General features: G+C 49.9%; 1 protein-coding gene across 1 annotated transcript in view; it reads right to left on the minus strand.

Moving 5' to 3' along the window:
• LOC144099473 (tubulin beta-4 chain-like) overlaps positions 1 to 13,200 on the minus strand; it is a 241,834-nt gene that overhangs the window by 187,399 nt on the left and 41,235 nt on the right. The window lies entirely within an intron of this gene.

A 13,200-nucleotide genomic window follows, 5' to 3' on the forward strand; every position in this document is an offset into this window, starting at 1 on the left:
ATCAGCAGCCCGACTACACCAACTTCAGGGCAAAGGTTTCTCCCACTTCTCTTCATTAACCCTGCACTGTGCAGCTGCGGCCACCCTACCACCACAAACTTCTTAATCTAATCCAAGGGGGGGTGGTACTTCTTGTCCTTGTCTTTTTGTGCGCAGTGCCACCCCCCTTGTATTTACCATGATTGACCGACTAGCATAACAACGTACGCTCTTAATCTAATCCGCCCACCTAACCTACTGCCGCCCCCTGATACGCTTGCCTTCTCTTGGAATTCACTCCGTTACCCTTAAACACCAATGGTTATCTTGTCTTTGCATTACATGCCCTGTCGAAGCACATTTCTTCCTCTTGATTTCGACTAGGATGTCATGAACCCGCGTTTGTTCCCTCACCCACTCTGCCCGCTTCCGGGCTCTTAACATTACACCTCTCATTTTTCTTTCCATAGCTCGCTGCGTTGTCCTTAACTTGAGCTGAACCCTTTTCGGTAGCCTCCACGTTTCTTCCTCATAGGTGAGTGCTGGTAAGATACAGCTGTTGTACACTTTTCTCCTGAAGGGTGTTGGCAAACAACCAATAATGATCTGAGAGCCTGCCATATGCGCACCACCTCACAGTTATTCTAGTCATTTCCCTCTCATGATCCGAATCAGCGGTCACTATCTGCCCTAAGTAGACGTACTCTCTTACCCCTTCCAGCATCTCGCTGCCTATTGTGAGCTGCTGTTTCCTTTCTAGACTGTTGAACATTACTTTGGTTTTCTGCATGCTAATTTTCAGACCCACTGCTCATTGATCATGCTTTGCAGTTCCTCCCTTGAGTGGCTCACTAAGGCAATGTCTTCAGCGAACCGCAGATTACTTAGGTATTCTTCATTAACTCTCATCCCCAACTGTTCTCAATCCAGGCCTCGAACATCTCCTGTAAACAGGAGGTGAATAGCACTGGCGGGATCGTGTCTCCCTGCCTGACACCCTTCCTTACTGGAATTTTGTTGATGACTTCATGAAGCAATATGGTAGCTGTGCAGTCGTTATAGATAACTTCCAGAATTCTCACGCCAGACTCGTCTACACCCTGATTCCGCAATGCCTGCATGACTGCTGAAGTTTCCACTGAGTCAAATGCTTTCTCGTAATCAATTAAAGTTATATATAGGGGTTGGTTATATTTTGCGCATTTCTCTATCACCTGGTTGATAGCCTGAATACGGTCTGCTGTCGAGTATCCTTTAAGAAAGCCCGACTGATCATTTGCTTGATTGAAACCTAAGGTTGTCCTAATTCTATATGCAATGCATCGATGGCATAGAGTTAGAGAAACCGCCTCGCGTGCAAGATGACCAAGGTTCAAATGGCGGTGCCGCGCAATTCTCCACCGGGTTTAAAAAAAACTCTCGTGTCGATGGAATTGCATAACCAGATCTCGGTGACGAGAACCGACAACACACTTCCTCACCAGAGAAGGATTTGGCCACCCTAATGTAGTACTTGGCCACAACCTTCCATGAACAAACCCATTAATCCTCGGCCCTCAGAATAGAAGAACGCGTTATCTATGAAATAAACGATCTAAGAGAGGGAACGCAGGCCACAGCAGAGTGTCTCTCAGCTCGAGCATTCACTGAGTGAAAGGACAAGTCTCATAACTTCATAAGGTCCCATGCCTACATATTTTTGCCTTTTATGCTAGAGAGAAATTCCACGCCGTAGAAATCATCTATCAAAGCGTGAATACAGCACTGGCTGCACTTGGCGCTTACATAAGCCATAATGTTTCACATTTCTCATTAGGAACGTAATATCATTAAATCTGGTCCACTGTACGAGGCGCTCAATGCTTGCAAAGCGAAACCCTTCATACCGCAGTCACTCACTCAGCAGTCAACAAAAATGTGCGGCTTCCTTACAAGCGTTCTACGCGATGTTAGGGTAATGTTCATTTTATGAATATTGTCAACCTTTTTAAAGTCTGTCCACTAACCTTTGATTCCTTGATCTTTTTTTTGCGTCGCTTGGCAGGGCCTTGCTCGCCATTTCTGCGTCTTACGCGCTCGTTGCTGGCGTCGTTTTCCGGGTCCATTTATCCTCGTGTTGAGTAATGGACCTGGATGCGAACGACATCATCCGGCTGCAGCGCTCACGAAGAGTGATTTTGTGCACGAATCACAAAACTGCAAAGATTGGATGCACATTGCACGTAGTCTACAAGAATGTATCCTCCTCATGCTGCGTAGCACTAAAAAAAGAATTGATAACGAAAATTTGGTGCAGAAAAGCTAGCGAGAGCATAATATTTGGGCAACAAAATGTGCGATGAATTGTGTAGATTGCGAGGGGGTAGGAATAACCGCGTGGTGTAAATGTGTAATAAAGGATTAACAAACGAGACTTGCTATTGGATTTGAATGTTTTGGCCATTGCTTTACTGTTAATCAAATTGATCATATATGTCGTTCCTATTGTCAAGGCGTTTATTCGAAGCACAGGTCGGTTGGTCTTGGTGGACCAGCGACACGACGGGCACACTCACAGGCGTCGTTCGAAAAAACCCAGCTGCACTTCGTCTGCTTCTTCGTTGTCCCGCTTGAACTCGTCCGCTTCTTCGCTACGCTGCGCCGGTCGGTCCCATTACAATTACTCTCCCTCCGAAAAAGGAGCCATCCTGGCGACTTACGGAGAGGAGAGGATGGGCGGGTCATAGTAAGGCTTCAGGCTCTCAACGTGCACAGTTTCGCGCCCCCGGCGACGGTGGTCCGAAGAGGGAACGAGCGGCTCAACGATATAAGTCACCGGAGAAGTTTGGTGGACAACCCGGTAAGGTCCGTGAAAGCGAGACAGTAGTTTCGTGGCGAGGCGGGGAGTGGAGGAAGGCACCCAGAGCCAAACGAGGGCGCCAGATGGGTATGACGCTGGAGGGTCCGGGGAATCCCGACGGTGATTCTGATCCCATTGTTGCTGTGTGGTGAAAGAGCGGGCAAGTTGCCGGCATTCTTCAGCGTACAGGTGAGCTTCGGAGAGTAAGGTGGTCTCTGAAGGGTAAGGGTGATAAGGAAGGATGGTGTCCATGGTGGATGTAGGCTCCCGGCCATATAAGAGGAAGAAAGGAGAAAACCCCGTTGTTGTCTGAGTAGCTGTGTTATACGCGTACGTGACGAACGGGAGCACTTGATCCCAGTTGGAGTGGGCGGTGTCAACGTACATGGCGAGCATGTCACTCAGAGTGCGGTTGAACCGCTCAGTCATGCCGTTGGTCTGGGGGTGATAGGCGCTGGTGTAGCGATGAACGATTTGGCATTGCTTGAGCAGAGCCTCGACGGCGTCCGAGAGAAAAACACAGCCGCGGTCACTTAGAAGTTCTTTCGGGGCGCCGTGACGAAGAACAAGACTTTGTAGAATGAAGTGAGCGACATCGTTTGCGGTAGCAGATTTGAGAGCCGACGTTTCGACGTAACGGGTGAGATGGTCAACGGCAACGATGATCCACCGATTATTAGCCGAAGTAGTTGGAAGCGGGCCATAAAGATCAATGCCGACGCGGTCAAAGGGACGGCCAGGGCAAGGTAACGGCTGCAAAGGAGCGGCGGCGGAGTGGGGAGGTTTCTTGCGACGTTGGCAAGCGGTGCATGACCGAATGTACTGACGTATGTAGCGGTACATACCTCGCCAGTAGAATCGCTGACGAAGGCGAGCATATGTTTTCAGTACACCGGCGTGGCCGCATTGTGGAGCGGCGTGAAAACAGGCACAGATTGTAGCACGGAGGTGTCGAGGGATGACCAGCAGCCACTTCCGGCCGTCGGGGAGGTAATTACGGCGGTATAAGAGGCCATCACGAACGGCGAAGTGGTGGGCTTGGCGGCGAAGGGTCCGGGTCGAATGATGCGGCGAGGGAGTGTTCAGGAAGTTTAGCAGCGAGGTGATCCAAGGATCCTTCAGTTGTTCGGAGAGTATATCAGGGATGTTGAACGAAGAGAATTCGTAGGCACAGACGAGGGCAGAGGTTGACTCGCATGGGAGTGGTGAACGAGAAAGGGCGTCGGCGTCCGAGTGCTTGCGGCCGGAGCGATAAATGACTTGTATATCAAACTCCTGGAGACGTAAAGCCCAGCGGGCGAGTCGGCCAGAAGGATCTTTGAGGGAGGATAGCCAGCATAGGGCGTGGTGGTCTGTGAAGACATAGAAGGGCCTGCCGTAAATGTAAGGGCGGAACTTGGTAATTGCCCAAATGATGGCGAGACATTCTTTTTCTGTGACAGAATAGTTTGATTCTGCCTTGGTGAGGGCGCGGCTGGCGTAAGCGACGACGTATTCCAGATACCCAGGCTTTCGCTGGGCAAGAACTGCGCCCAAGCCCACACCGCTCGCGTCAGTGTGAATTTCTGTCGGACAGGCGGGATCAAAATGGCGAAGGATGGGGGGAGAGCCAAGCAGGCGGCGTAAAGTGCTGAACGCGGTATCGCAGGCGGGGGCCAAGACGAAAGGTTCAGGCTGCCGGCAAGAAGCTGCGTTAAAGGGGCGATGATACTGGCGAAATTTCGGATGAAGCGGCGAAAATATGAGCATAAGCCTATAAAACTGCGAAGTTCTTTTAAGGCGGTTGGTTTGGGGAAGTCAGCGACGGCGCGAAGTTTGGCAGGGTCAGGAAGAACGCCGTCTTTGGAGATGACATGGCCTAATATTGTGAGCTGCGTTGCGCCGAGGTAACATTTTTTCAAGTTTAGCTGGAGGCCGGCGTCAGTAAGGCTAGTGAGTACGCGCTGAAGGCGGTGCAGATGGGAAGGAAAATCTTTGGAAAAAACGACAATGTCATCTAGGTAACACAGACAAGTTTTCCATTTGAGGCCACTGAGAATAGTGTCCATCATCCTTTCGAATGTGGCTGGAGCATTGCAAAGGCCGAATGGCATCACATTGAACTCATACAAGCCGTCTGGGGTGACGAAAGCGGTTTTCGGCCTGTCGTTCGCTGCCATCGGGACCTGCCAGTAGCCGGAGCGTAAGTCGAGGGATGAAAAATACTCCGCTCCCTGCAAGCAATCCAGTGCGTCGTCGATTCGGGGTAGAGGATAAACATCCTTGCGTGTGATCTTGTTGAGACGACGGTAGTCCACACAGAACCTGATGGAGCCATCTTTTTTCGTCACCAAGACAACAGGAGAGGCCCAAGGGCTGTGAGAAGGCTTTATTATGCCGCGCCGAAGCATGTCGTCAACACTGTCACGGATGACGCGGCGCTCGCTCGGCGAGACTCGGTACGGTCGCTGACGCAAGGGAGCGTGGGTACCAGTGTCAATTGTGTGAGAGACGGCCAATGCGCGCCCCAAGGAGGGCTGGGAAAGGTCGAAAGAGTTGCGGAAGCGGCAGAGAAGTTCCAAGATTTGGTCACGGTAAGCGGACGGAAGGTCGGGAGCGATGTTACGACGAAAGACGTCGATGGAAATCGGATCGGGCGCTGTCGCACAACAGGCTAAGGCAGTAACTGGGGAACAGGCACGGGTATCGGAGAACTCGGAAGCAAGAGCAGGGTCCAGTTCTTCAATAGAGCCGAGGCATTCGCCGCGAAGAACAAACGACGGGCAAGAAGATGGGTTGGTGACATAGATGGCGCAGTGGCCATCGGAAATCGAGACAACGGCGAATGGAATGAGGAGGCGCTGATGGCGAGTGGCTGCTGCGGTAGGTGTGAAAAGAACAGGGCCGCTGAGGAAAGAGTCGGGGCGGAGCGGAACGAGGGCTGAAGAGGAGGGAGGTATGTCGGTGTCGGCAGCTACAAGAAGCTTAGCGGAGCGCACAGGTAGGTCACACAACGAAACATCACACAGGGGAGAAAGCTCAAGTTCCGCACGGGCACAATCAATCACTGCACGGTGGGTCGAGAGGAAATCGCAGCCGAGGATGACATCGTGAGAGCAGGCGGTCAGCACAACAAACTCGATGGTATAGGCGACGTCGTTGATAGAAACGCGGACCGTGCAGGCTGCGATGGGGTGGATGCGCTGAGAGGTGACCGTACGTAGTGAAAAGTCAGACAGCGGCGTTGTCACCTTACGAAGTTTGCGGCGAAGAGCATCACTAATCACTGACACTGCAGCACCCGTGTCGACGAGCGCGAGAACGGGGACGCCTTCAACAGACACCTCAATCACGTTAGCAGGAGAACACGGAGGACTTAAAAAGTTGGCAAAACACGCAGTTCTTGCCTCCTGAACTGCGGCAGTCAGTTTTCCTCTGGGAGAGGGTCCGGGCGGCGGAGCATCGGAGAAATGGAACGTCGACGAGGGGAAGGCGAGCGGCGAGTAGGGTACTGGGAGCGATGTGTAGAGGAGGCAGAAGAGACATTAGGCAAGGGCGGCCCGGAATCGTAGCGGAAATTGCGCATGAAATCGCCAGAACGAGGAGATCGCTGACGGCAAAAGCGTGCGACATGACCCGGAAGACCGCAGGAATAGCATATCGGTCGATTGTCCTCGGTACGCCAGGGGTTCGTAGGGTTTCGGCGGGGTCGACGAACCGGGACCTGCGGCGGGGGTATAGACGGCGGTGGAGCATAAAAGGCCGGGCTGCTAGGGTAGGCGGCAGAGGTGGGCGAGCGCCGTGTACCGGTGACTGCTTCAGCATAGGTGAGCGGCGCTGCCACAGGAGGAGGTGGGGGACTGGATGGCAGAACTGCAGCGACCTGCTCCTGAATAGCACGACGGATAGTGGGCGTGAGAGATGGGGGCAGGTCGTGCGGAGGGCAGACGGGGTCGGGAATGTGATGCAGCAGAGAAAGCTGGCGAGCGATCTCTTCGCGGATGAAGTCTTTAACCTGCTGCATGAACAGGGACTGCTCAGCAGACGAGCCACCAAAGGCCAAGCCAGCAAGACCCCCCGCAGGCGCGCCGGACTGCCGCGTAGATGCGCGTTGCTTGCGGAGTTCGTCGAAGCTTTGGCACAGCTGGATGACGGTAGCGACGGAGGTGGGGTTCTTCGCCAGCAGCATCTGGAAAGCCTCATCGGCTATGCCTTTAAGTATATGGTTGACTTTATCCCCTTCGGACATGGAGGGGTTGACACGCTTGCACAGGTCAACGATGTCCTCGATGTAGCTTGTGAACGTCTCGGAAGGGAGCTGAGATCGAGCACGAAGACGTTGCTCGGCGCGAAGCTTCCGGACGGCGGGGCGGCCGAAAACGTCGGCGAAGCTCGTTTTAAAGGACGACCAGGTGGGAAGATCGGCCTCATGGTTGCGAAACCATAGGTTGGCAACGTCCGTTAGGTAGAAGAGGACGTTGCTAAGTTTCAAGGAATCGTCCCACCGATTGTAAGTGCTGAAGCGCTCATAGGAGGCCAGCCAATCGTCGACGTCTTGGTCATCGGTGCCACTAAAAGGAGAAGGGTCACGCTGGCGCTGCACCCCGTGACAGAGTACGGTGGCAGGGATGGGCTGCGATGGTTCACTCGGACCTTCCGGCATGGTGGCGGAGACGAGGAGCGTTCCACTTCGAAGTTCCAGGATGAGGACCGGGACGGGAACCGAGGCACCTCCACCAAGTGTCAAGGCGTTTATTCGAAGCACAGGTCGGTTGGTCTTGGTTGACCGGCGACACGACGGGCACACTCACAGGCGTCGTTCGAAAAAACCCAGCTGCACTTCGTCTGCTTCTTCGTTGTCCCGCTTGAACTCGTCCGCTTCTTCGCTACGCTGCGCCGGTCGGTCCCATTACACTATCTTTTCTGACGCCGCAGCAAACCATGATTTAAAATCTATATTATTCGTAGTGCTGCCAAAGGTTGGTAGCATGCCGGAATGACTGAAAATAAAAGCATCTCTACTTTCATTGCAGTTTTTCTGCGTTCATGAGCACAACACAGTAGAGTAGGTCTGTACCTGTGCGAAGGGCCTCGTTGCTGGCAGTGCTATGTCGTGCAGCCTTCATTGCTTTCAATCGTTTTATGCGACGAATGTCTTTGGATGAAAGTCCCTCACGCTACACAGCTATAAGCACTGGTTTCCAGTTCAGAACACGCATTCTGGCTGACGGCATTTCATGCAAATAAAACTTCAAACGAACAGCATGATTAGCAGTGAGGAAAAACGTATGGAGAGGGTCGAACATATCCCTAATAAGGTTTTCCCCAGCACCGTGATGGATGGCAAGCAGAATGGCTTGAGAATCAGAGACCCACTGCAACACGAATGCTGCAAGAACATTGCGATTTTAAAAAAAATATACTTTACCTATAAGCAGTGGAATCCCCGTCGAAAACTCCGCCCTTCAGCGCTGTCTAGTCTGTGCAAGCTACGGTTTAAAGAAAATAGCTCGTTGCTTAGAGTGCACTGTCTTTCTCAGCCTTTTCTCCAATTGCACACAACCACGATGCGGGCTTCTTCTTCTTCATCGTCTTCCTGAGGAGTAATTTGTTGTATAAAAAAGAAGTGCTTACGAATTAGACGAATATTAATCTTTAGAAGTTCATCGCACAGAAACCGCGAGAAGAAGTGCATGTCTTTCAAGCGACAAAAATGTTTGCCCTTGAGTAGATCTGCGCATGACAAGAGAAAAAATCACCTCACTAGTTTTACAAACTAAACTGCTTCCCTTCTGAAACCTAAGGGGAGTACTTGAGCGAGTAAATATGAAAATGAGAATAAAGATTACAACATGAGGTTTAACAGAAGTCACGCGAAAGGGTGCCTATGGGAAATTAAAGGTGAGTAAGAAATTACGGAGTTTACTCATGTACAACATCGTATATACGACAGCTTATGTGATGTAATCACAGCATAGCACACAAAAAACATTAATTGGCAGTTACATAAAGCAGCGATGCGGAAATACGCTACGCTGCAATGCGAAAGTGATTCCGCAAAGAAAGATTGCGCTGCAGTGAAGTAAAAGTACTTTGAAATGATTCTGCTTATACGGCAACTGCTGGTGTTCTATAGAATAGTATATATATATTATAGAATAGTATTCTATAGAATAACATCTGGATCTTTACTTCTCCTGCGGGTGGCTTCTCTCTCGCTGTAGTACTTCGTGTTATGACGTCTGAGCCAAGCGGCTTCTGCTTGTAGTTCTTTTAACGCCATAGCATTACGAGTGTCGTTGTGCAGAAAATCAGGTGTCAGCGTCATCAGTATTGTGTGCGAAATATGTTCGGATAAACAAACTACGCGGGCCGCCTAGGTCACGTGGCCATGTGACAATCTGCCCACATGATCGTGAAGAAGCTGACCACCGCAGCAAGTGGCAGTTAACATAATGTCTGGTCGCGAGCGGTTGCCCGGGAAGAGCAACTTGGGTCGCACAAGCCCCACCAGTGACAGCAGCTGCCATCGCAGGGCAGGGCGCGTCGCTTGATCGCTGCGCCACAGGTCCAGGAGGGGTATGAGGACTCCCGGGGATCAATGAATAGAAAGCCGAGAATGGCCAATTCCGCACATATGGGTAGTAACCCATTAACGCGGTGGTGTACCCTTAAGGCGGAGCTTAAGTGCCCCCTCGAATTTCTTTGCCGTATTGCTTGGGCGACGGCATATGTGAAGCGTTGACAGCAAAGCTCTCCGCCCTGCTTACGTCCATGGACCTTCCGTAAGGCGACTGTTTTATAACGTCGCCGCTGGCAGATGCAGCACACCTAACAGGGCTACGCAGCCGGCTTTCCCGCACCAAAGCAGGAAAGACCATACTTTGGCGCCTAGGACTAGGCATCGAGCTGCCACCACTAGATGCCAAGACACAGATACTTAAGCGCATCGCTCAGGCAGTACTAGTCACGCCACAACCTTAAAGTATGCATCCTGCTAACCACGAGGGAGAAGGAAAGCTAGGGCAAAAGCTCTACACAGAATGTACAGCCAGCATGAACAACGGGTATTTGTAGATGCCTGAGAATACCCGCAAAAAAAGCGTTCGCGCTAGCGGCGGTGGACACGCAAGGCAGACTCATAGTCTCCGGCACTACTGAAACGAGATCCTCAGAAACAGCAGAAGAGGTGGCTATCGCCCTTATTATCATTAACATCAACGCTGATGCTGTGCTAATCGACTCTAAATTCGTCATACGCAGTGATGCGAGGGTCAGAATTTCTCAGGAAGCAAATAATATACTGTGTCAAATAAAAGACCTAGAACAACTGATTTAGTGTGGGTTCCGGCTCACTCGAGGAATCTTGGCAACGGAAGAGCACGCATTAAAGCACGAGTATTCGTCAGCCGAGCAGGGGACGCCGTAGTTAATGAGAGTTTCTCGAAGGACGGCCTAGCATCAAATCACGGCATTACTAATCATTGTAAACTAGAAAGAACGGTCTTCCCCCCTCCAGACAAAACTTTGGATAGGGAGCAGGAGACCACCTGTAGGCAACTTTAGACGGCATCCTTCATGACTTCGTAATATCGAAATTTTATCCCTGGATTGCGAACCTGAATGTCTGCTATATGTGGCAAAAAAGCCACTTACGATTACATATTGGAGAAGTATAAAGGGGAACCGCCACCGGAAGCTCTAATACAAGGTCCTACTCTCGGAGAATGGGAAGTCGTATTGCTCAGCTCTGAACTGGGCGTTCGAACCCGAGCCACTGAATGGGCTACTAGGGTCGCTGTCAGCCGGGAACCGATAGCCACCTAGCAAGGATCGTCTGCATTTTGCCTTTTCTGACGAAATAAATGTTTTGCAGTCCAATCATAACTGTGTGGATACCACACAGCAGGCGCTCAAAAAACTGTGCGATCAAGTCATTCAGGGTGTGTTCTTAAGAGTCGTTTCAAGGCATTTGGCGAAGTGTTTTTTTCTACTCCGCATGACGAGGAAGTTATATCGAGGCACTGACTGTACGCACATAGTTGTCACATGACCTCAGGTGCGAAATTGCTATGAACACCGACATGCCTTTCCTAGGAACCTTTGCGCTGTGATAAACCAGGACCCAACCGTCGTTTTCAGCGCCCTTACAGCTGCGTCCTCCTAACTTTACCTGCTTATTCTACCGCCATTACTAGTTTTCCGCAGTTAAAAAACCACAAGCATTACCTTTCTACTCGCTTCCAGTTGCGGCCACCGCTTTGTCGTTGCACAGCACACAGCCGTATTTTGTTTTTTTCGCCTTCATCGAAACGCAAATGTCCCGCATACGGGTTGCTTCTCAAACCAGTCTAGTGATGTGTTCGGCTCATGACCATTTGTGGAGTGCCTGTGGAGTAATTTGGGGCCAAGCGTTCGGCTAGGCGACACTCAGGGGGTACTTACCGTTGGGTAAGGACTGAAAGTGCACGATTGTAGAGCACAGGGCTGCCAAACTGACTGGCGGTGAAGCACGTTTCACTGCCGTCGTCCAGTTGGCGGAAGCAGACGCCCCATGCAGACAACACTGACTGCGCAATAGAACATCGCTCTGGAATGAGTTCGAGCCGGTGCAATGAGTCCAGCAAAATTTGTGCACAAAGCCCTCAATGACGTCATCAGCAAAAACAAAAAAAATTATTTGGAGGGCTCGGGGAATTGAAAGAATTTCAGATTGCGCGGTGACCCATGGGTGACATGGGGATTGTGTGACCTATGGGTCACACAACCGCGGTGCTTCTTGGAGAATAATGATGAACCTAGTGTATGCGTTGCCTTACGACTGCACGCTAATGAGCAGGTGTGTAATAAGAAAGGAAGGAAAAATATAACTTAAAACTTGATATCTTCGCCTTCAAAGCACGTAAGAAGTCTTGCCCTTCGTAGTTTTTTTAACGTGATTTTGGATCCCATAACAATGCTCTGAGGCACCCACCGGCCGACAGCGGAGAGCTAGCAACACTGTCACCAAAAAAGTACGTCGAAATTAATAAGAGGGACTGCTCCGAAGTTCAGTTCCGAGAATTCGGCTGTCAGCTACCTGTAGATTACATGCATGTCGGCGACTCGTAAAGGAAAATTTTAAGCTCGACATGTGCCTTATATGCGCCGTCAATGTCTGCGGAAGGCAGTTAAGTAATCGTTATCCAGGAGGCGGTCAGTTTCACTTTCCCGCAGTTTCATGAATTCTTTTTTACATCGATTTCTTGCTCGATGTAAGGTTATAGTGGAGGAAATGTGTGAATTTTTAGTCTCCTATTCATCATTTCCCATTGCCTGAATGCTCCATGTACACATTCAGCTCTGATACCTCAAGCAGTGATTTATAAATAGTTTTTTTACTACTTCATGCAGTGAAAAAGGGCGGCGACTAAGGAGCTCAAATGTGAATCAATCAGTGATATTTTGCAGCACATTCATCTTTGGCCAAAAGTAACATTGGCTTTCAAGCCATTTGCTATGTACATAGATATATCACGTGCGCCTTACTGAGAATTTTCGCAAAAGATCAAAAAAGAAGAAACAGGGTCCACAAGTTAACATTTAATACCAGCGATCAATGAACATGTGCAGGGTAGTAATGAGAAATTAGTGAGTCGTATGATAAGGACCTTCGCCGCTAAAATTATTATTTTCAAATAAAAAGAAAGATTTTTTTGTTTCATTCACAAATGAACCTGAATGTCACAAAAGTAATGACTAGGCAACGCAAGCGTTGTGCACAAAGAATCTCCCCTATTTATACTTCGTTTCACATTTTACACAGATCACAAGCATTTGTCAAATTCTTTTTTCTGAGAGCGGCATTGTTCGCTTGTGCTACAGTATTTTCTTGCTGGTATTTTCTTGCTGAGCGCCACAGACACTACGACGGAAAGAGACTACGGGCGGGTCTATCGCCATTTAGACGCCGCGAACAATCAACAACATACAGCCTGATGGCTTTGCTACTTCTGGTAACCGCGCGCTAGCGCAGTGGGCTCTGTGAAATTATTCGGAAAGCGCCAGAACTTTTTAGTCATAGGTGTGCGCCCTTAACCTTTAACCACAGATGAAGAAAATCATCTAAAGCCTTAAGGATTACTGGTTACAAAACTGCCCCCCCCCCCAAAAAGAAATCCTAGAAACAGCATTAAAAAGAACTTTCAGCAACAAGCAGAAGCCTCCTAACAATAAAAAGGAAATTTTCAGCCACAGGCAAACGATTTCATTATCTAACACACCGCAAGAACACTGCACATGAAAGCTAAATGGCCCAACGAATCTCCTATGGTTCATTTGTGAACCTTGTTCGCAAGGTTAAAGAAGAAAACCTAATTAAACCCGGTTCAGGAATTTGAAGACGAATTGTGGACAAAAACACA

The sequence above is a fragment of the Amblyomma americanum genome, chromosome 7, assembly GCF_052857255.1.
Source record: "Amblyomma americanum isolate KBUSLIRL-KWMA chromosome 7, ASM5285725v1, whole genome shotgun sequence".
In the NCBI taxonomy this organism is placed as follows: Eukaryota; Metazoa; Arthropoda; class Arachnida; order Ixodida; family Ixodidae; genus Amblyomma; species Amblyomma americanum.